The sequence below is a fragment of the Pongo abelii genome, chromosome 3 (genome assembly GCF_028885655.2).
Source record: "Pongo abelii isolate AG06213 chromosome 3, NHGRI_mPonAbe1-v2.0_pri, whole genome shotgun sequence".
NCBI lineage: Eukaryota > Metazoa > Chordata > Mammalia > Primates > Hominidae > Pongo > Pongo abelii.
The window spans coordinates 105,906,705-105,930,935 of NC_071988.2; the positions used below are offsets into that span (position 1 = coordinate 105,906,705).

The 24,231-nt window shown below is 40.7% G+C and overlaps 1 long non-coding RNA gene across 2 annotated transcripts in view; it reads right to left on the bottom strand.

Annotated features, from left to right (window-relative positions):
* Nucleotides 1–22,101, bottom strand: part of LOC129059020 (uncharacterized) — a 34,748-nt gene extending 12,647 nt beyond the window's left edge. The window contains exons 1-3 of one of the 2 annotated variants that reach the window (XR_008524599.2): nt 21,977–22,101; nt 18,511–18,603; nt 17,721–17,807 (exon numbers count right to left, since the gene is read on the bottom strand). This is a non-coding gene — a long non-coding RNA (uncharacterized LOC129059020). The remainder of the gene's footprint in view (nt 1–17,720; nt 17,808–18,510; nt 18,604–21,976) is intronic. The other variant, XR_008524598.2, reaches the window with a different exon arrangement.
* Between the last annotated feature and the right edge of the window lie 2,130 nt (nt 22,102–24,231).

A 24,231-nucleotide genomic window follows, 5' to 3' on the forward strand; every position in this document is an offset into this window, starting at 1 on the left:
CTGGAAGTTGCTCTGGGTGAGCCAGTGAGTGAGTGGTGAGTGAGTGTGAAGACCTAGGACATTATTGTACACTACCATAGATTTTATAAGCACTGTATGCTTAGGCTACAAAAATTTATTTTAAAAATCTTTCTGCTTCAATAACAAATTAACCTTAGCTTATGTAACTTTTTTACTTTATAAACTTTTTCTTTAATACTTTAAGTTCTAGGGTGCATGTGCACAACGTGCAGGTTTGTTACATATGTATACACGTGCCAAGTTGGTGTGTTGCATCCATTAACTCGTCATTTACATTAGGTATATCTCCTAATGCTATCCCTCCCCCCTGCCCCCACCCCACGACAGGCCCCAGTGTGTGGTGTTCCCCACCCTGTGTCCGAGTGTTCTCATTGTTCAATTCCCACCTATGAGTGAGACTATGCAGCCTTTGGTTTTCTGTCCTTGCGAAAGTTTGCTCAGAATGATGGTATCCAGGTTCATCCATGTCCCTACAAAGGACATGAACTCATCATTTTTTATGGCTGCATAGTATTCCATGGTGTATATGTGCCACATTTTCTTAATCCAGTCTATCATTGTTGGTCATTTGGGTTGGTTCCAAGTCTTTGCTATTGTGCTGCAATAAACATACGTGTGCATGTGTCTTTATAGCAGCATGATTTATAGTCTTTTGGGTATATACCCAGTAATGGGATGGCTGGGTCAAATGGTATTTCTAGTTCTAGATCCCTGAGGAATCGCCACACTGACTTTCACAATGGTTGAACTAGTTTACAGTCCCACCAACAGTGTAAAAGTGTTCCTATTTCTCCGCATCCTCTCCAGCACCTGTTGTTTCCTGACTTTTTAATGATTGCCATTCTAACTGGTGTGAGATAGTATCTCATTGTGGTTTTGATTTGCATTTCTCTGATGGCCAGTGATGGTGAGCATTTTTTCATGTGTTTTTTGGCTGCATAAATGTCTTCTTTTGAGAAGTGTCTGTTCATGTCCTTCACCCACTTTTTGATGGGGTTGTTTGTTTTTTTCTTGTAAATTTGTTTGAGTTCATTGTAGATTCTGGATATTAGCCCTTTGTCAGATGAGTAGGTTGCGAAAATTTTCTCCCATTCTGTAGGTTGCCTGTTCACTCTGATGGTGGTTTCTTTTGCTGTGCAGAAGCTCTTTAGTTTAATTAGATCCCATTTGTCAATTTTGGCTTTTGTTGCCATTGCTTTTGGTGTTTTAGACATGAAGTCCTTGCCCATGCCTATGTCCTGAATGGTAATGTCTAGGTTTTCTTCTAAGGTTTTTATGGTTTTAGGTCTAACATTTAAGTCTTTAATCCATCTTGAATTAATTTTTGTATAAGGTGTAAGGAAGGGATCCAGTTTCAGCTTTCTACATATGGCTAGCCAGTTTTCCCAGCACCATTTATTAAATAGGGAATCCTTTCCCCATTTCTTGTTTTTGTCAGCTTTGTCAAAGATCAGATGGTTGTAGATGTGTGGTATTATTTCTGAGGGCTCTGTTCTGTTCCATTGGTCTAAACTATTCCAATCAATAGAAAAAGAGGGAATCCTCCCTAACTCATTTTATGAGGCCAGCATCATCCTGATACCAAAGCCTGGCAGAGACACAACAAAAAAAGAGAATTTTAGACCAATCTCCCTGATGAACATCGATGCAAAAATCCTCAATAAGATACTGGTAAACCGAATCCAGCAGCACATCAAAAAGCTTATCCACCACGATCAAGTGGGCTTCATCCCCCGGATGCAAGGCTAGTTCAACATATGCAAATCAATAAATGTAATCCAGCATATAAACAGAGCCAAAGACAAAAACCACATGATTATCTCAATGGATGCAGAAAAGGCCTTCGACAAAATTCAACAGCCCTTTATGCTAAAAACTCTCAATAAATTAGGTATTGATGGGACATATCTCAAAATAATAAGAGCTATTTATGACAAACCCACAGCTAATATCATTCTGAATGGGCAGAACTGGAAGCATTCCCTTTGAAAACTGGCACAAGACAGGGATGCCCTCTCTCACCACTCCTATTCAACATACTGTTGGAAGTTCTGGCCAGGGCACTCAGGCAGGAGAAAGAAATAAAGTGTATTTAGTTAGGAAAAGAGGAAGTCAAATTGTCCCTCTTTGCAGATGACATGATTGTATATTTAGAAAACCCCATCGTCTCAGCCCAAAATCTCCTTAAGCTGATAAGCAACTTCAGCAGTCTCAGGATACAAAATCAATGTGCAAAAATCACAAGCATTCCTATACACCAATAACAGACAAACAGAGAGCCAAATCATGAGTGAACTCCCATTCACAATTGCTTCAAAGAAAATAAAATACCTAGGAATCCAACTTACAAGGGACGTGAAGGACCTCTTCAAGGAGAATTATAAACCACTGCTCAACGAAATAAAAGAGGATACAAACAAATGGAAGAACATTCCATGCTCATGAATAGGAAGAATCAATATCGTGAAAATGGCCATAGTGCCCAAGGTAATTAATAGATTCAATGCCATCCCCATCAAGCTACCACTGACTTTCTTCACAGAATTGGGAAAAACTACTTTAAAGTTCATATGGAACCAAAAAAGAGCCTGCATTGCCAAGTCAATCCTAAGCCAAAAGGACAAAGCTGGAGGCATCATGCTACCTGACTTCAAACTATACTACAAGGCTACAGTAAGCAAAACAGGATGGTACTGGTACCAAAACAGAGATACAAACTTTTTATTTTTTTAACTTTTTGACTCTTCTGTAATAGCACTTAGCTTATAACACAAACACATTGTACAGCTGTACAAAAATATTTTCTTTCTTTATATCACTACTCTTTAAGCTTTTTATTATTCAAAGATTTTTTTTTAACTTTTCTCAACATTTTTGTTAAAAACTGACACACAAACACAGGCATTACCTAGGCCTACACAGCATCAGGATCATCAATATCACTGTCTTCCATTTCCATATCTTGTCCCACTGGAAGGATTTCAGGGGTAATAACATGCACGGAGCTGTCATCTTCTAGGATAACAATGCCTTTGTTTGGAATACTTCCTGAAAGACCTGCCTGAATATGTTTTACAGTTAACATTTTTTTATAAGTATAAAAAGCACACTCTGAAATAACAATAAGACGGATAGTAAATACATAAGCCAGTAACACTCATTTATTATCCTTATCAAGTATTATGTACTGTACATAATTGTATATGCTAGACTTTCATACGACTGGAAGCTCAGTCGGTTTATCTGCATCAGCATCATCACAAACATGAGTAATGCATTGCACTATGACATTAGGAAGGCTACTATATCACTAGATGATAGGAATTTTCCAGCTCCAGTATAATCTTATGGGACTACCATCATTCATGCAGTTGGTCATTGACCAAAATGGTGTTCTTTTTTTTTTTTTTTTTTCAGATGGAGTCTCGCTCTGTTGCCCAGGCTGGAGTACAGTAGCGCGATCTCGGCTCACTGCAAGCTCCACCTCCCGGGTTCACGCCATTCTCCTGCCTCAGTCACCGGAGTAGCTGGGACTACAGGCACCCGCCACCACGCCCGGCTAATTTTTTTTGTATTTCTAGTAGAGACGGGTTTTCACCACGTTAGCCAGGATGGTCTCGATCTCCTGACCTCGTGATCCGCCCACCTCGGCCTCCCAAAGTGCTGGGATTACAGGCGTGAGCCACCGTGCCTGGCCCAAAATGTTGTTCTGTGGTGCATGATTTTATGTATTAATGTATATATAGTATATATGTGTTTGTGCATATATACATGTGCGTGTATGTGTGTGTATGTGTATGTGTGTGTGTGTATATGTATGTGTATATATATATATATGGAGAGAGAGAGCTTGCCACATGGGAAGTTGGTAGCAGACCTGAAGAGTATGCCCAGCAAGGAAAAAGCTGATTCTGTGTTAGCCATGTGAAGCAACAGGACATTATTCTTCTCAAGGGCTCCTTTGGAGTGTGTGGGAGTATGCCAAGAAGTCAAGAAGTCATGGATAAAGTGGCACATCTTCAAGGACACTAATGCATTTTGATATTCAAAAATAGATATGTAATAATAGAGGCTGGGCATAGTGACTCGCATCTGTAATCCTAGCACTTTGGGAGGCCGAGGCAGGCAGATCACTTGAGGTCAGAAATTCGAGACCAGCCTGGCCATCAAGACAAAACCTTGTCTCCACTAAAAATTACAAGAGGTGGCACACGCCTGTAGTCCCAGCTACTGGGGAGGCTGAAGCATGAGAATCACTTGAACCTGGGAAGCAGAGGTTGCAGTGAGCTGAAATTGCACCACTGCACTCCAGCCTGGGCAACAGAGCAAGACTCTGCCTTAAAGAAATAAATAAATAGGCCAGGCGCGGTGGCTCAAACCTGTAATCCCAGCACTGTGGGAGGCCGAAGCAGGTGGATCACTTGAGGTCAGGAGTTCGAGACCAGCCTGGCCAACACAGTGAAACGCCGTCTCTACTAAAAATAAAAAAATTAGCCAGGCATGGTGGCGGGCAATCCCAGCTACTCGGGAGGCTGAGGTATGAGAATCGCTTGAACCCAGGAGGTGGAGGTTGCAGTGAGCCAAAATCGTGCCACTGCACTCCAGCCTGGGAGACAGAGAGAGACTCTGTCATAAATACATACATACGTACATACATACACACATATATACATACATACATACATGTAATAGAATAGCAAATGCATGTGAAGTTTTTAAGAAAAACCACACAGCTTAAACAATTCTCAGTATTTTAAGTATTTCACTTTGTCTCCTACCATCCCTGGGAGTTTGCATCTCTTTTCCTTTGCTCTTGCAGGCAAGTCCCTAATCGTTTGCAAAGAGAAAGGAAGAACTGCAATTAGGTGAGCATTATTGGTACTTTGGTAATTTGCGTTTGCCTTTTTTTGTTTTTTTTCACATTTTAGATCAACACAACATTTTATTTATTTATTTTTTCAGTGGAAAATAACTTATATTGAGACCCCACGAGCTACACAATGTGTTCCTGGCATTAAGCTCCTTCCTCTTTTCAGTTCAATCTTTCTTGAATGGTCCCATGAACGCTTTCTTCTCTTCTATGGTCTGGAAGCAGCCATGGCCAAACTTGAAGGTGGTGTCTATGAACTTAAGGTCAATCTTCTCTATAACCCGCCGTTTGGTCTGCACCAGCGAAGACTTGTAGAGGGTGAGCACTTGCTTCTTGGTTCCCACCACTCAGCCTTTCAGCTGTGACCTATTTATTCATGGTATATAGTTTATCATATACCAAGACCTTTTATATTATATGGATTCTGTCTCTGGCCTATTTATTCCATTGAAATTTGGGTTATAATTGCAGGAGACTTAAAATTAATTGAGTAAGCACTGCTACATGGACGAACAGAAACAACTCTAGTTTGCAGCTCCTAGCAAGATCAATGCAGAAGGCGGGTAATTTCTGCATTTCCAACTGAGGTACCTGGCTCATCTCTTTGGGACTGGTTAGATAGTGGGTGCAGCCTACGGAGGGCGAGCAGAAGCAGGGTGGGGTGTCGCCTCACCCAGGAAGCACAAGGAGTGAGGGAACTCCCTCCCCTAGCCAAGAGAAGCTGTGAGGGACTGTTCCATGAGGAATGGTGCATTCCGGCCCAGATACTACGCTTTTCCCACGGTCTTCACAACCCACAGACCAGGAGATTCCCTCGGGTGCCTATGCCACCAGGGCCCTGGGTTTCAAGCACAAAACTGGGTGGCCATTTGGGCAGACATCGAGCTAGCTGCAGGAGTTTTTTTTCATACCCCAAAGGCACCTGGAGCACCAGCGAGAGAGAACCGTTCACTCCCCTGGAAACGGGGCTGAAGCCAGGGAGCCAAGTGGTCTAATTCAGCAGATCCCACCCCCATGGAGCCCAGCAAGCTAAGATCCACTGGCTTGAAATTCTTGCTCCCAGCACAGCAGTCTGAAGTAGACCTGGGACGCTAGAGTTTGGTGAAGGGAGGGGCGGGTGCCATTACTGAGGCTTGAGTAGGCAGTTTTCCCCTCACAGTGTAAACAAAGCCTCCAAGAGGTTCGAACTGGGAGGGGCCTACCACTGCTCAGCAAAGCCACTGTGGCCAGACTGCCTCTCTAGATTCCTCCTCACTGGGCAGGGCATCTCTGAAAGAAAGGCAGCAGACCCAGTCAGAGGCTCCTAGATAAAACTGCCATCTCCCTGGGACAGAGCATCTGGGGGAAGGGGTGGCTGTGGGCACAGCCTCAGCAGACTTAAATGTTGCTGCCTGGCCAGCTCTGAAGAGAGCAGGGGATCTTCCAGCACAGCGCTGGAGCTCTGCTAAGGGACAGACTGCCTCCTCAAGTGGATCCCTGACTTCCATGCTTCCTGACTGGGACACCTCCTAGCAAGAGTCAACAGATATCTCATACAGGAGAGCTCCAGCTGGCATCTGGCAGGTGCCCCTCTGGGACGAAGCTTCCAGAGGAAGGAACAGGCAGCAATATTTGCTGTTCTGCAGCCTCCACTGTTGATACCCAGGCAAACAGGGTCTGGACTAGACCTCCAGCAAACTCCAGCAGACCTGCAGCAGAGGGGCCTGTTAGAAGAAAAACTAACAAACAGAAAGGAATAGTATCAACATCAACAAAAAAGACATCCACACAGAAACCTCATCCGAAGGTGACCAGCATCAAAGACCAAAGGAAGTTAAATCCATGAACATGAGGAAAAACCAGCACAAAAAGGCTGAAAATTCCAAAAACCAGAACGCCTCTTCTCCTTCAAAGGATCACAACTCCTCACCAGCAAGGGCACAAAACTGGGTGGAGAATGAGTTTGATGAATTTACAGAAGTAGGCTTCAGAAGGTGGGTAATAACAAACTTCTCCAAGCTAAAGGAGCATGTTCTAACCCAATGCAAGGAAGCTAAGAACCTTGGAAAAAGGTTAGAGGAATTGCTAACTAGAATAATCAGTTTAGAGAAGAACACAAATGACTTGATGGAACTGAAAAACACAGCATGAGAACTTCATGAAGCACACACAAGTATCAATAGCCGAATCCATCAAGTGGAAGGAAGGATATCAAAGATTGAAGATCAACTTAATGAAATAAAGTGTGAAGACAAGATTAGAGAAAAAAAGAATGAAAAGGAACAAACAAAGCCTCCAAGAAATATGGGACTATGTGAAAAGACCAAATGTACAATTGATTGGTGTACCTGAAAGTGACGAGGAGAATGGAACCAAGTTGGAAAACACTCTGCAGGATATTATCCAGGAGAACTTCCCCAACCTAGCAAGAAAGGCCAACATTCAAATTCAAGAAATACAGAGAACACCACGAAGATACTCCTTGAGAAGAGCAACCCCAAGACACGTAATTGTCAGATTCACCAAGGTTGAAATAGAGGAAAAAATGTTAAGGGCAGCCGGAGAGAAAGGTCGGGTTACCCACAAAGGGAAGCCCATCAGACTAACAGCGGATCTCTCTGCAGAAACCCTACAAGCCAGAAAAGAGTGGGGGCCAATATTCAACGTTCTTAAAGAAATAATTTTCAACCCATAATTTCACCTCCAGCCAAACTAAGCTTCATAAGTGAAGGAGAAATAAAATTATTTACAAGAGGGATTATTTATAGATACCTCTCAAAGCTTGCACCAATATATTATTACATTATAAATCCAAAAAAGAGAGCAGAATTTCCCAAAAATGTTTGACCACAGGAGTTTTATTTTAGTACACAAACTCCAGAGCCATATGGCCTCCTTTGTTTAAATGCTGCCTCTAGTAACTGTGGCATCTTGGACAAGTCACTTAATCGTTCTGTGCCTTAGTTTCTGCATCTGAAAAGTTGCAATAATAAAAGCACCTACTTTATTGGGTAGTTGTGAAGCTTCAATGGGTTAGCATGAGTGAAGTATTTGCTTCAGTATCTGCCTCATAGTAAACACCACAAAGTTTCGCTATTGGTAGAGCATTAGTTTTGTGTTGCTGTTATTCCTTATTCCGGTTGTCATTATTTTAGGGGACTACACATTAACATCTCAGTGATCTAGAACAAATGGGGCAATGTGAGAAACTGTGCTGTATCTTGATCAGTGGTTACCTAACCTAGTGAGTCTGAAAACAACAGATTGCTATCCCTCCCACCTGAGATTCTGATGCAATTGGTCTGTGATAGAGACCAGGAATTCAAGACCTGTATTTCAAAACTCTAGGAAACTTTTTCACCTCAGCATGTGAGAACTTTAGAGGTTTAATGAGAGACAAGAGAGAGATTAGAATCCCACAATGGCTAGTGGACTTAATCCATGGCACCACCAATTGAACAGTCTGTTAAACTACTCATTTATTGTAGTGGTTTAAGGCAGCTGCAAGGAAACATGAGTGAGGCCTTCCAAAAGGGTTATTAGTATCTCATGGTCCAGAGCAGTGTGGAGAAGGGCAAAAAAATGGATAAGAGGTATGGGAAGAGACAACAATAAAATAATTTGCACCAAAGATAAATGCATTTCACTGTTTTCTAGATATTGTCAGTGTCCCTGCCACACATGTTATACCATTTAGCAATCCTAACAGCAACAAGCAATCCTAACAGCAACAAGCAATAGTGACTGTTTCTCCAAAGTCTCCCCCACAGAATGAACTATTGCACCTTTAGCTTTCTGCCTATCAGGGTGAAATATTGTATGTTAGTATAATTTTAATTTGCATGGCCTTAATTTGCATATTCTCCTTATATGTTTAGGTCTATTTGTATTTATTTTTTTGTAAACTATATGGCTTTGAATTCTCTTTGTCACAAGTGTAAGCTGTTCCATAACAGCTTATGCTATTATGGGCTATGTTCATAAACCACTCAAAGAGCTACAGAAAATAGAATGAAGTATAGTCATTTTCATGATCACTTGCCCTTCTTGTTGCTAAAGGAACCAACAGAGCACCAAAGAGACCAGTTCCTCAACTGGAGTAGACCAGGCTATTCCCTAGTTCACCCTGGTAGCAACAGCCAGCTTTCTTCCTCAGGCAAACCAAAATATCATAAGTCTCTTGTTTGGAGAAATGGGAGACTTGGTCCATATATTTAAAGGGTCTACATCATCTGTCATTTTCTTAATCTTGGAAGGAAACATAGATTGACTTCAAAATTTTATATTTTTTCATGTAACAAAGAGAAATGTCATGATGAATCAAATGAATCAAAAGATCCATTTCACACAATTGTGGTATTTTGTAAACTGAACATGGGTACTTAACATATTGTGAAAATTAAATTGCTTGTGGTACTTAAACACTGAATTAATTAAAACTCCTTTAATTCAAAAATGTTATCTATCTGCTAAGCATAATATATTTATATAAGGTCTGAAAAAAATAGCCCTTATTTTTAATTATGTTTTGCTATTGTGTTAATTACATTGGCCAACAAAATTAGAACTTAGTTATTACACTTGATGGAAAAGCTTATGTCATCCATAACTACAATTGAACCCAACATGGGAAAAGCCACTGGTTTCAGCTGATATGGAATTAATTTATACTCTGAAAAGCTTACTAACTGGAAGGTACTTGAAAGTTATTATATTGATTATAATATCTTAAATATCTAAAATAATGGATTTTTTTTCCTGAGCACACACATATTTTCTTTCTCTTTTATTCCTAATGCAGGGGTAAGCAGAAGGGACACTATTATCTACCCACTCCGCGTGGGCTCTCATCCAATTAAAGGGACACAGACACTAAAGAATGATCATACAAAACACTAAATATATCATTTCCCATTAGCACAGCACACATCTTATTCCTGGTAGTAGAAATTAGGCCGTGCTAATGTGAGAGTCTAATAATGAGAGCATAAAAATTAATACACATCACTAAGATGAGTTTCAAGTTTCCAAGAATCAACCTAATTCTCTTTTTAATAAGCAAACTGGTAGAAGATGCTAGGAGGCTTTTGGTGAGAGAAAAAGAAAGAGTAGAGTGGTGGTTAATTTTACCTGTCCACTTGGCTGAGCCACAGCACCCAGATATATGGTCAAACATTATTCTAAATGTTTCTGTAAAGATTTATTTTAGATGAGATTAACATTTATAACAGTAGACTGAGCAAAGCAGACTATCCTCCATAATGTGGGTGGGCCTCATCCAATCAGTTGAAGGCTTTAACAGACGAAGACTGAACTTGGCCGTGCACTCTGGCTCATGCCTGTGATTCCAGAACTTTGGGAGGCCAAGGTGGGCAGATCACTTGAGATCAGGAGTTCGGGACCAGCCTGGCCAACATGGTGAAACCTCATCTCTACTAAAAATATAAAAAAAATTAGCCAGGCATGGTGATACACACCTGTAATCCCAGCTACCCAGGAGGCTGAGGCATGAGAATTGCTTGAACCCAGGAGGCAGAGGTTGCAGTGAGCTGAGATCACACCACTGCACTCCAGCCTGTGTGACAGAGCGAGACCCTATCTCAAGAAAACAAACAAAAAACAAGAAAAACAAAACAAAACAAAAAAACAAGAAAGAACAAGACTGAACTCCCCCATAGAAGGAATTCTGCCAGCAGACTGCTTTTGTACTCATACTGCAGCATCACCTCTTCCCTGAGTCTACAACCAGCCTGCCTACCCTGCAGATTTCAGACTTGCCTGTCTCCTCCACAATTGTATCAGCTAAGCTAATTCCTTGAAATAAATCTCTCAAGTGGGGGATCCAAAATGGCCAATTAGAAGGAGCTGCGGTTGGCCCTCATGGAAAGGAATGAAAAGGGGTGAGTAAATTCAGCACCTTCAACTGAAATATCCAGGTTCTTACACTGGGACTAACTAGGCAAACAACTCAAACCACAAACAATGAATAAAAGCTTTTGGGGTTGGGGAGGACAACAGCCCACCCAGGAGTAGCATAAAGCCAAAGGAACTCCCATCTCCACCAAGGGAAGTAGTGAGTGATTGTGCAACACGGTCTGCGAAACCATGCTTCTCCCATGGGTCTTTGCAATCTGTGGATCAGGAGATCCCCTCATGAGCCCACGCCAGCGGGCCTTGTATCCAATACACAGAGCTGTGTGGAGTCTTGGTAGAGCAGCCACTCAGGCACACACAGTTTTATATACTGCAGCCCCAGGATTCTCAGTGAGGTGAGAAATCCATTCATACATATCTCTAGGAAGGGGGCTGAATCCAGGGAGCCAAGCAGCCTCGTTCTGCATGTCCCACAACCATGACACCCCAGAAGTTAAGTCCCACTGGCTTAGAATTCCAGCCAGCTGATGGCAACAGACTGGAATCTGCCTGAGACGGGTCTGAATTCCCAGGGAGGATGGGCAGGCGCCATCTCTGCAGTTTGGTTGGCTCAGCCATTCCAGCCTGCCAGCTCTGGAGAATACAAATGGTCCAGAGAAGGAAGGGTACCCCCAGAACAGCACACCTGCTATACCAAAAAGCAACCAGACTGCTTTAAGCTGTTCACTGATCCTGTTCCTCCTGACTGGGTGAGACCTCCCAACAGGGGTCTCCAGCCACCTCCTACAGGTACATTTGGGCAGCAACAGGTCAGTACACCCCTGGGATGATGCTTCCAGAGGAAAGAGCAGACTGCCATCTTTGCTGTTTCACAGCCTTCATTGGTGATACCTCCAGGTATGGGAAAAATGAGGTAATAGGGTCTGGAGTGGACCTCCAGCAAACCACAGCAGCCTTATGATAGGGTAGCCTGACTGTTAAAAGAAAAACAAATAAACAGAAAACAACAACAACAACATCAACAAAAGAGACTCCACAAAAACCCCATTCAAAGGTCAGCAACCTCAGAGGTCAAAGGTAGATAAGCCCACAAAGATGAGACAAAAATTAATGCTAAAGTGCTGAAAACTCGGAAAGCCAGAGTGCCTCTTCTCCTCCAAATGACCGCAACCCCTCTCCAGCAAGGGCACAGAACTGGGCTGAGGCTGAAATGGCTGAATTGGCAGAAGTAAGCTTCAGAAGGTGGGTAATAACAAACTTCACTGAGCTAAAGAAGTATTTTGTAACCCAACGCAAAGAAGCTAAGAATCATGATAAAACAATACAGGAGCTAAAAGCCAGAATAGCCGATTTAGAGAGAAAAACAACTGACCTGGTGGAACTGAAAAACACTACGCAAGAAGTTCACAATGCAATCATAAGTATCAATAGCAGAACAGACGAAGCAGAGGAAAGAATCTCAGAGCCTGAAGACTGTCTTTCTGAAATAAGACAGACAGACAAGAATAGAGAAAAAAGAATAAAAAAAAGAATGAACAAAACCTCTCAGAAATATGGAATTATGTAGAAAGACTAAACCTATAAGTGAGTTTACCTGAAAGAGATGGGAAGAATGGAACCAAGTTAGAAAACATACATCAAGATATCATCCAGGAGCACATCCCAACCTAGCAAGACAGGCCAACATTCAAATTCAGGAACTGCAGAGAACCCCAGTGTATTAGTCCGTTCTCATACTGCTAATAAAGACATACCTGAGACTGGGTAATTTATAATGAAAGAGGTTTAATTGACTCACAGTTCCACAGGGCTGGGGTGGACTCACAATCAAAGCAGAAGATGAATGAGGAGCAAAGTCACATCTTACATGGCAGCAGGCAAGAGAGCAAGTGTAGGGGAACTCCCCTTTATACAACCATCAGACCTCAGATGTCATGAAACTTATTCATTGTCATGAGAATAGCATGAGAGAGACCTGCCCCCATGATTCAGTTGCCTCCCACTGCATCCCTCCCGTGACACATGGGAATCATAAGAGCTACAATACAAGATGATACTTGGGTGAGGACACAGCCAAATCATATCACCCAATAAAATACTCCACAAAAAGACCAACCCCAAGACACATAATCATCAGATTTGCCAAGGTCAAAATGAAAGAAAAAATGTTAAGGGCAGCCAAAGAGAAAGACCAGGTCACCTGCAAAGGGAATCCATCAGACTTACAGCAGATGTCTCAGCAGAAATCCTACAAATCAAAAGAGAGTGGGGGCCAATATTCAACTTTCTTAAAGAAAAGAATTTTAAACCCAGAATTTCATATCTGGCCAAACTAAGCTTCATAAGCAAAGGAGAAATAAAATCCTTTTCAGACAAGCAAATGCTGAGGGAACTCATCACCATCAGGCCTGCCTTGCAAGAGCTCCTGAAGAAAGCACTAAATATCCAAAGGAAAAACTGGTACCAGCCACTACAAAAACACACTGAAGCACACAGATCAGTGACACCATGAAGCAACTGTATCAACAAGTCTGCAAAATAACCAGCCAGCATCATGATGACAGGATCAAATTCACACATAACAATACTAACTTTAAATGTAAATGGGCTAAATGCCCCAATTAAAACACAGAATGGTAAGCTAGATTAAGACTCATGGGTATGCTCTCTTCAAGAGACACATCTCAAGTACAAAGACACACGTAGGCTCAAAATAAATGGATGGAGGAAAATTTACTAAGCAAATGGAAAACAGAAAAAAGCAAGGGTCACAATCCTAATTTCTGACAAAATAAACTTTAAACCAACAAAGATAAAAAAAAAAAAAAAGAAAGGCATTACATAATGGTAAAGGGATCAATTCAACAAGAAAAGCTAACTATCTTAAATATACATACACCTAATATAGGAGCACCCAGATTCATAAAGCAAGTTCTTAGAGACCTACAAAGAGCTTAGACTCCCACACAATAAGAGTGGGAGACATTAACACCCCACTGACAATACTGGACAGATCATTGAGACAGAAAATTATCAAAGATATTCAGGACCTGAACTCAGCTCTGGATCAATTGGACCTAACAGCTATCTACAGAACTCTCCACCCCACAACAACAGAATATACATTCTTCTCATTGCCACACAGCACTTAAACTAAAACTGATCGCATATTCAGAAGCAAAACACTCCTCAGCAAATGCAAAAGAACTGAAATCATAACAGTCTCTTAGACCACAGTGCAATCAAATTAGAACTCAAATTTAAGAGACTAACTCAAAACCACACAACTACATGGAAATTGAACAACTTGCTCCTGAACAACACCTAGGTAAATAATAAAATTAAAGCACAAATCAAGTTCTTTGAAACTAATGAGAACAAAGACAATGTGCCAGAGTCTCTGGAATGCAGCTAAATCAGTGTCAAGAGGAAAATTTATAGCACTAAATGCCCACGTCAAAAAGCTAGAAAGATCTCAAGTTAACAACCTAACATCATAAAGAAAAGAACAAAATAACCAAGAGAAAACAAACCCCAAAGAACTGGGTTTTTTTTTCCAAAAATTAATAAAATAGAGCAGTAGGCTACATAATGAGAAAAGAGAGAAGAATCAAATAAACACAATCAGAAATGATAAGGAGGATATTATTACCACTGACCCCACAGAAATACAAACAACCATCAGAGAATACTATAAACACCTCTATGCACATGAACTAGAAAATCTAGAAGACATGGATAAATTCCTGGACACATACATCCTCCTAAGACTGAACCAGGAAAAAACAGAATCCTTGAATAGACCAATAATGAGTTCTGGAAATGAGGTAGTCTACTAACCAAAAAAAGAAAAACCCGGGACCAGTTATATTCACAGCTGAATTCTACCAGAGTTACAAAGAAGAGCTGGTACCATCTCTACTGAAACTATGCCGAACAGAATTGAAAAGAAGGGACTCCTGCCTAACTGATTATGTGAAGCCAGCATCATCCTGATACCAAAACCTGGCAGAGATACAACAAAGAAAGAAAACTTCAAGCCAATATTCTTGATGAACATCAATGTAAAAATCCTCAGTAAATACTGGATAGTTAAATCCAGCAGTACATCAAAAAGCTTATCCACCATTATCAAATTGGCTTCATCCCTGGGATTCAAGTTTGGTTCAACATACACAAATCAATAAATGTGATTCATATTCATAACATAAACAGAACTAAACACAAAAACCCCATGATTATCTCAACAGATGCAGAAAAGGCCTTCAATAAAATTCAACATCCCTTCATGTTAAAAACTCTCAATAAACTAAGTGTTGAGGGAACATACCTCAAAATAGTAAGAGCATGACAAACCCACAGCCAATATCATACTGAATGGACAAAAGCTAGAAGACTTCCCCTTGAAAAATACCACAAGACAGGGATGCCCTCTCTCACCACTCCTATTCAACATAGTATTGGATGTTCTGGCCAGGGCAATCAGGCAAGAGAAAGAAAGAAAGAAAGAAAGAGCATTCAAATAGGAAAAGAGGAAGCCAAATTATCTTTGTTTTTAGGCGGGTGTGGTGACTCACACCTGTAATCCCAGCACTTTGGGAGGCCGAGGTGGGTGGATCACCTGAGGTCAGGAGTTTAAGACTAGCCTGCCCAACTTGGCAAAACTCCATCTCTACTAAAATGTAAAAATTAGCCAGGCATGGTGGCACATGCCTATAGTTCCAGCTACTTGGGATGTTGAGGCAAGAGAATCACTTGAGCCTGGAGGCAAAGGTTGCAGTGAGCCAAGCTCATGCCACTGCACTCCAGCCTGGACAACAGAGTGAGACTCTATCTAAAAAAAAATATGTATCATTGTTTGCAGACGACATGATCCTATATCTAGAAAACCCCATCATCTCAGCCCAAAAAGCTTCTTAAACTGATAACTTGAGCAGAGTCTCAGGATACAAAATCAATGTGCAAAAATCACTAGCATTTCCATACAACAACAACCAGCAAGCAGAGAACCAATTCAGGAATGAACTCTCATTCACAATTGCTACTAACAGAATAAAATATGTAGGAATACAGCTAACAAGGGACATGAAGGACCTCTTCAAGGATAACTACAAACCTCTGTTCAAAGAAATCAGAGAGGACACATACAAATGGAAAAACATTCCATCCTCATGGATAGAAAGAATAAATATTGTGAAAATGGCCACATTGCCCAAGGTAATTTACAGATTTGATGCTATTCACATTAAACTACCATTGACATTCTTCACAGTATTAGAAAAAACTATTCTAAATTCGTATGAACCAAAAAAAGAGCCCATATAGCCAAGGCAATCCTAAGCAAAAAGAACCAAGCTGGAGGCACCACACTACCTGGCTTTAAACTATATTACAAGGCTACAGTAACTAAAACAGCATAATACTGGTACAAGAGCAGACACATGGACCAATGGAACAGAAAATTGCAGAAATAAGACTACACACCTACAACCATCTGATCTTCTACAAACCTGACAAAAACAAGCAACAGGAAAGGGATTCCCTAATTAATAAATGGTACTGGGAGAGCTGGCTAGCCATATGCACAAAACTGAAACTGAACCCCTACCTTACACCTTATATAAAAATTAACTCAAGATGGATTAAAGACTTAAAGTTAAAACCCAAAACCATAAAAACCCTAGAAGAAAATCTAGGCAATACCATTCAAGACATAGGCACAGGCAAAGACTTCATAAAGAAAACACCAAAAGAAATTGCAACAATAGCAAAAATTGACAAAGGGGATCTAATTAAACTATAAAGCTTCTGCACAGCAAAAGAAACTATCATCAGAGTGAACAGGCAACCTACGGAATGGGAGAAAAATTTTCCAATCTATCCATCTGACAAAGGTCTAATATCCAGAATCTATAAGAAACTCAAAGAAATTTACAAGAAAAAAAAACAACCCTATCAAAAAGTGGGCAAAGGACATGAACGGACACTTCTCAAAAGAAGACATAAATGCAGCCAACAAATATATGAAAAAAAGCTCACGTTCACTGATCATTAGAGAAATGAAAATCAAAACTGCAATAAGATGCCATCTCACAGGCTGGGTGCAGTGGCTCACTCCTGTAATCCTAGCACTTTGGGAGGCCAAAGCGGGCGGATCACCTGGGGTCAGGAGTTCAAGACTAGCCTGGCCAACATGGTGAAACACCATCTCTACTAAAAATACAAAAATTAGCTGGGTGTGGTGGCGCTTGCCTGTAATCCAACTACCTGGGAGACTGAGGCAGGAGAATCGCTGAAACCCAGGAGGCAAAGGCTGCAGTGAGCCAATGTCATGCCACTGCACTCCAGCCTGCATGACAGAGTGAGATTGTCTAAAAAAAAAATAACATTTCACAGCAGTCAGAACGGCTATAAAAAGGCAAAAAAGAACAGATACTGGTGAGGTTACAGAGAAAAAGGAACACTTTTACACTGTTGGTAGTAGTGTAATTCAGTTCAATCATTGTGAAAGACAGTGTGGTGATTCCTCAAAGACCTAAAAACAGAACTGCCGTTTGACCCAGCAATCCCATTATTGGGTATATATCCAAAGAAATATAAATCATTCTATTATAAAGAAACGTTCACACATATGTTCATTGCAGCACTATTCACAATAGAAAAGACATGGAATCAACCTAAATGCCCATCAATGATTGACTGGATAAAGAAAATATGGTACATATAGACCATCGAATACTATGCAGTCATAAAAAGGAATGAGAACATGTCCTTTGCGGGGACATGGATGGAGTTGGAAGCCATTATCCTCAGCAAAACCAAATATCACATGTTCTCACTTATAAGTGGGAGCTGAATGATGGAACACATGGACACAGGGAGGGGAACAACACACACTGGGGCCTGTTGGAGGGGGATGTGGGGAAAGGGAGAGAATCAGGAAGAACAGCTAATGGATGCTGGACTTAATACCTACACGATGGGATGATCTGTGCAGCAAACCATCTTGGCACACATTTACCTATGTAACAAACCCGCATATCCTGCACATGTGCCATTGAACCTAAAATAAAAGTTGAAGAAAAAAAATTAAAAATTTCTGTCTCCTCTCTCTCCCTCTCTCTCTCTCTCTCACACACACACACGCGTGTGCGCGCACACACACACACATACACAATACCCTATTTGTTCTGTTTCTCTGGATAACTCTGACTAATACAAACAGTAAGGGGTTTGCAGGTTATAACCTGGAAATAGCAATGTGGGAAGGGGTAAGGGTAAAGAAAGAGCCTTCAAATGGGGAAATGTCTGGCTAAGCAGCTGATGTATCTGCCATGGATTAGACACCCACACAGATATCACATCAGTTCAGGCACCCTCCAGCTGGGACACAGGTTCTTACACCCAGGCTAAACCACTCATCTGCCATACAGCCAGCACACAGTAATAAGGGGAACTCTGGATGACTCAGCCCTGCTCATATCTAAAGCTCGATCTCTCCCAACTTGTTCCTGCTTTGTTTCTTGAATTTGTGTGTGTCAGCCTCTGATTTTATACCCATCCCTGGAAGCTCCTCAACATCACCATCATCTCTACAACCTGAAGAAGATTTAGTTTCTTCAGTTTAACACTTGGTGGTCCTCCATGAATGTGCTTTGCCATGTATTCTCCAGCTTTACCAACTCTTGGCATTTCTTCAAGCAGGTCTGGATCTCTAGCCCCTTCTCTAGAATGCCAACCATTCATTAAGGAGAGACCAATCTCACCTCATCTTGGCAACAGGGTCTTCCTTCACTACAGGCTTGTGAGGTCCTCTCAGTTCAGGGTTCTCATCTTCTCTTTAATAATACCTGTAGAGGCTTCATAAAAGAAACAAAAGTATTATTTGTAAAGAGCAGAAACTACAAAAGGGTGTTAACGAAATAAAATTTACTAGACAGCTAACTAAAGTATAAATACATATAAAACTAACAACATAAAACATTAAAATATGGCTACACCATTTTACTGATGAGAAAAACGAGGCTTGGAATGTCCTCCAAGAGATGCCCAAAGCACCACAACTGGGTTCTATATCCATATTGGTTATCAGATTCCAGAGCGCATAGTCTTTTAAAATTTTTTTCTTTTTCTTTTATTTTATTGTAAGCTGTAGGACACATGTGCAGGATGTGCAGGTTTGTTACATAGGTAAACATGTGCCATGGTGGTTTGCTGCACCTATCAACCCATCGCCTAGGTATTATCCTGATGCTCTCCCTCCCCCGCCCCCACACCAGTAGGCCCCAGTGTGTGTTGTTCCCCTCCCTGTGTCCATGTGTTCTCATTATTCAGCTCCCACTTATAAGTGAGAACATGCAGTGTTTTGTTTTCCGTTCCTGCATTAGTTTGCTGAGGATAATGACTTTGAGCTCCATCCATCCCTGCAAAAGACATTATCTCATGTGCACATTCTGCACATGTATCCCAGAACTTAAATTATAATTTTAAAAAAAAGGGCCAAAAACCTTAAAAGACACCTCCCAAAGAAGAGCTATAGATGGCAAATAAGCATATGAAAAGATGTTCCACATCATATGTAATCATTAAATTAAATGAAATTAAACAACAATGAGATAGCCCTATACACTTATTAGAATGATCAAAATCCAGAACACTAACACTGGGGATGACTGATTGAATATAAGGGCAGTGAGAGAGAAGGAGATGTCAAGGTAAAGAGACAAAGAGCTGGTCATCTCAGTTGGAGAACAGAATCTAGGAGTCTACATAAACATAATGAAAATTGAGTGCCAATTATATGTGAAACATTTTCTGAAATCTTTTACAACCTTGGAGAGTAGGTATTATTATCTCTGTTTTTAAGAGAGCATGCTGAGGCTCAAAAAGATTCTGCACTGTCTGCTATGGTAGCCACTGGCCATACGTGACAATTTATTTTTAAATTTTATTTAAATTAAATAAGACCAAGAATCAAGTTCATCATTAACACTAGCCCTACTGCAAGGGCTCAGTAACCACATATGGTTAGTGGCTGCCATATTGGACAGTGCTGTTCTAGAATATTTCCATTACAGCAAAAGTGCTATTGGACAGCCTGGTGTAAATAACTTAGCCTAATTCTGTGGCTGGTGAGTCATGGAGCTGTAGCTTGAGAGAAGGTTTGACTGCAAAGCCCACTCTTTCCACCAGCAGGAGAATGAGCCCAAAGGTGTAGCTTCATTCTGAGCTAAAGGTATTCTACACGAGGACTCACTAAGGATGGCCTGATATGGCCAGAGCCAATCTGAGAATGCACATGAATGAGTTTAAGCCTTTAGGGGTCAAGCAGGTAGCTCTGGTTGAAATGGGAGCTGATGTTGTAGGAAATAAACAATTACTAATTTGTTGACTTGGTCTACCCACAGTAAGCATATGATTTATAGTCCACTTTTGAGTGTAAAAGGGAGTACCATTCATAATTACACCACAAAACAGGCATAAACCAGGACTGCACTAAGAACATGTGTTCACTCCCCAATTAGGTACCACGCATGTCGCAAAGATGAGAAAGTCATTTTAAATTTACCGTCATTTTTTCCAATTCTTATGTAACTATTCTTTCGGAATAAAGACTAAAAAAATTAAAAACCCAAATTCTTCATTGCTCAATGAACAATGAATAACTTTACTAATTAAAAGTATAACAAAGACGGGCGCCATGGCTCATGCCTGTAATCCCAGCGCTTTGGGAGGCCGAGGTGGGCAGATTACAAGGTCAGGAGTTCAAGACCAGCCTGGCCAATATGGTGAAACCCTGTCTCTACTAAAAATACAAAAATTAGCCAGGCATGGTGGCGGGTGCCTATAGTCCCAGCTACTCAGGAGGCTGAGGCAGGAGAATCTCTAGAACCCAGGAGGCGGAGGTTGCAATGAGCCGAGATTGTGCCACTGTACTCCAGCCTGAGGGACACAGTGAGACTTGGTCTCAAAAAAAAAAAAAAAAAACTAATGTAACAAGCATCTTTTTTAGATTATTAACCCCACCCCCATGAAAAAGTCTTCAAAAAGTGACCAAGAAAATGTGCCACTGATAAATGATGTTAAAATGAAAAGAAAATACATTATGATCTTTGCCCAGCAATACCACTTGTTAGCTGAGTGATCTTGGACAACTGACTCAAATTTCTCATACCTCAGTTTTCTCACTTGTAAAATTAATTTCCTATTGATGCATAACAAATGAGCATGGTGGCTCATGCTTATAATCACAGCACTTTGGGAAGCTGAGGCAGGAGGATTGCTACAGCTAAGAGTTTGAGACCAGCCAGGGCAACGTAGGAAGATCTTGTCTCTACAAAATATAAAAATAAACAGGCTTGCTCAGGAGGTGGGAGGATGGCTTGAGCCTGGGAGGCAGAGGATACAGTGAGCCAAGATCACACACTGCACTCCAGCCTGGGCGACAAAGCCAGACACTATCTCAGTAAATAAATAAATAAATAAGCCAGAAGTGGTGGTTTGTGCCTGTGCCCCCACTTACTTGGAAGACTAAGGTGGAAGGATCGCTTGAGCCCAGGAGGGAGCTATGATCGTGCTACTGCACTCCAGCCTGGCCAACAGAGTGAGACACTGTCTCAAAAACACACACACAAAAAAAACAAAAAAACTTCACAAATTATCCCAGGATTTAGGTGCAGTTTAACTAGGCAGATCTGGCTCAGGGTCCCTAATCAGGAGGTGTTTGAGTGATGGTGTGAATCCCTCTCATGAATGGCTTGGTGCATGGCTCAGTAGCGAGTTAGCTTTTGTTGTCTCGAGAATGGATTAGTTCCCAAGAAGGTGGTTATTAAAAAGAGTCTGGCTTCTTTGGTTTTGTTCTCTTGCCTCCTTTCTCGCATGTCACTTCTTTGTACACACCTACTTCTTCCACTTTCTGCCAGGAGTGGAAGCAGCCTGGGGCTCTCACAAGATGCAGCTGCCTAATCCTGGATTTCCAGTCACCAGAACTATAAGCCAAATAAACAATTTTTCTTTATAAATTACCCCATCTTAGGTATTCTGTTATAGCAACATAAAATGGACTAAGATAGGGATATAAGAATGAAAGAAAAAAGGTAAAGAGATACACTTTACACTATTTGAACACATTTCATTTAGTTGAAAAGTTAACTGAAAACAATGCCCCAAAAAGAGATTCAGTGAAGCCTAGGCATGCCTCCTTTTGAAGTGCTCCCTTTTGAATGAGCATACCTGCTTTGCGGCAGAAGCAAAAGGAGAGCATGGCCTTCTAATTCCCATTCCAGGGTTCATGTACCTCGTACCAGCGGGCAAATGTGACCCACTTACTTAATCCCTGGCTGCCTCAGTGTCCTTATCTACAAAATACAAACAATATTAACGCTTACCTTGTTAAGGCTGTTGTGAAGATTAAATTAGACAAGGAGTTTAAGTTAACATTCAAAAACATTTTCTTCTTATTATATTATCCATCATTGCAAACATGAAAAGAACAAATGGGGTCTTTTCTTAGCTAGGAAATGTGTGGCCTGGCTTATTTCTAAGCCTGATATCCGTTCCACTGTAGGGACAGATGAGCAAAGATCTTACCTGGGTCACTCACATGGAGTGGGGCTTTAAGAAGAGGGTTAAGGCCAAGACAAGAAAACAAGTCCAATGCAAGTCTTCAATCTAAAGGAATCTAAGAAAACCAGGAGGCGTCTTGGAAGACAAAGAGAAGATAAGCAGATTCAAGTAGACAAAAAGGAGGTTGATTTGTATTCATTCCTGAGATGAAGGCACCACTCTCTGAGATGGTTTTTTTTACATATTTCCCATGTATCCTTTTGTGGAAAAGTTTTAAATTTTTAAATTTCATTATATTCGCATTCTTTTTGTTTGGACATAAATAATGGATGTAATGTGCAATATACTGATTTTAACTTTGAGTCGAAATTTTAAAAAGTGATTTGCAGTTCTAACTATACAACATCCTGGAAGAGACAAAACTATAGAAACAGTGAAAGATCAGTGACTATCAGGGGTTGTGGGGAGGCAGGCATGAATAGGCAGAAGGATTTTAAGGGCAGTTAAACTGTTGCATATGATACTAAATGGTGAATACTTGTCATTATACATTTGTCATAATCCATATGACAAAGAACTCCAAGAGTGAGCACCAATTTAAACTACTGAGTTTCATCGATAATTATGTACCCAATGCCGGTTCATCAGTTGTGACAAATGTACTAATCGGGTGCAGGATGTTAACAGCGGAGGAGGGTGTGCATGTGTGGGGGCAGTGGGTGTGTGGGAATTCTGTACTTCCTGCTCAGTTTTGCAGTGTACCTAAAATTGCTCTAAATAATAAAATCTATTTTTAAAAGTGACTTCTCTTTTCAAACTTTTATTATGAAATGTTTCAAAATTACAAAAGAAGAAAAAACAAAATGAACCCATTAAGCCCATTTCAATAATTATCAACATGTGGTAAATCTTGTTTAATCTACACACACACTCATTTCCCTCCACCCCCTCCACTGGGTTACTTAGAAGCAAATCTGTCTTATCAAACCATTTCATCAAATCAGGTTCATTTCAAAGAACTGAGAAAGACTAGAACTAAGTGTCAGCCAGGGACTCACTGTAACAGCTCTCCAAAGGCCTCTCCATTTTCCTTATTATGCAATAATAGCGAAAAATGAAATGTTGTAATAATTTCAGTCCATAATTAGTCACCTAAACTAATCATGTGAATTAGTTCAACACGAATAGTTTTATTATATTTTGCCTTTAGATTTCTTCCTCTTCTGAGTAAATATTTTTGGATCATTTTTCCCTAAATCCATAATATCTCCATCTTTCCCAACCACCAAATTTAATTTTATCCATGCCCTCTAAGCAAAATGTCTTTGTAAAAAATGAGAAATATCATGACCTCTGTACTGAGAAAGTCAATAACTTACAAAAGCTCTAGAAGAGACAAACTGAAACACCACAAAAGTAATATCTATGACCGTTTACCAAGCTTTAAGAAGGAAGTAAAGCCCTTGCCTTCATATTTTCTTCAGAACCAGGACATCCTTTATGGGCAGGGTTCTCACTGACTACTCAAGTGAGCTATTATGAGACACAGCTTGGCTAACAGTCCTGGAATGCTGAATTTCTGGATCTATTGAGATAATCATGTGGTTTTTGTCATTGCTTCTGTTTATGTGATGGATTACGTTTATTGATTTGCGTATGTTGAACCAGCCTTATATCCCAGGGATGAAGTTGACTTGATCATGGTGGATAAGCTTTTGGTTGTGCTGCTGGATTCGGTTTGCCAGTATTTTATTGAGGATTTTTGCATCGATGTTCATCAGGGATATTGGCCTGAAATTTTCTTTTTTTGTTGTGTCTCTGCCAGGTTTTGGTATCAGGATGATGCTGGCCTCATAAAATGAGTTAAGGAGGAGTCCCTCTTTTTCTGTTGTTTTGGATCGTTTCAGAGGAATTCTAAGAAT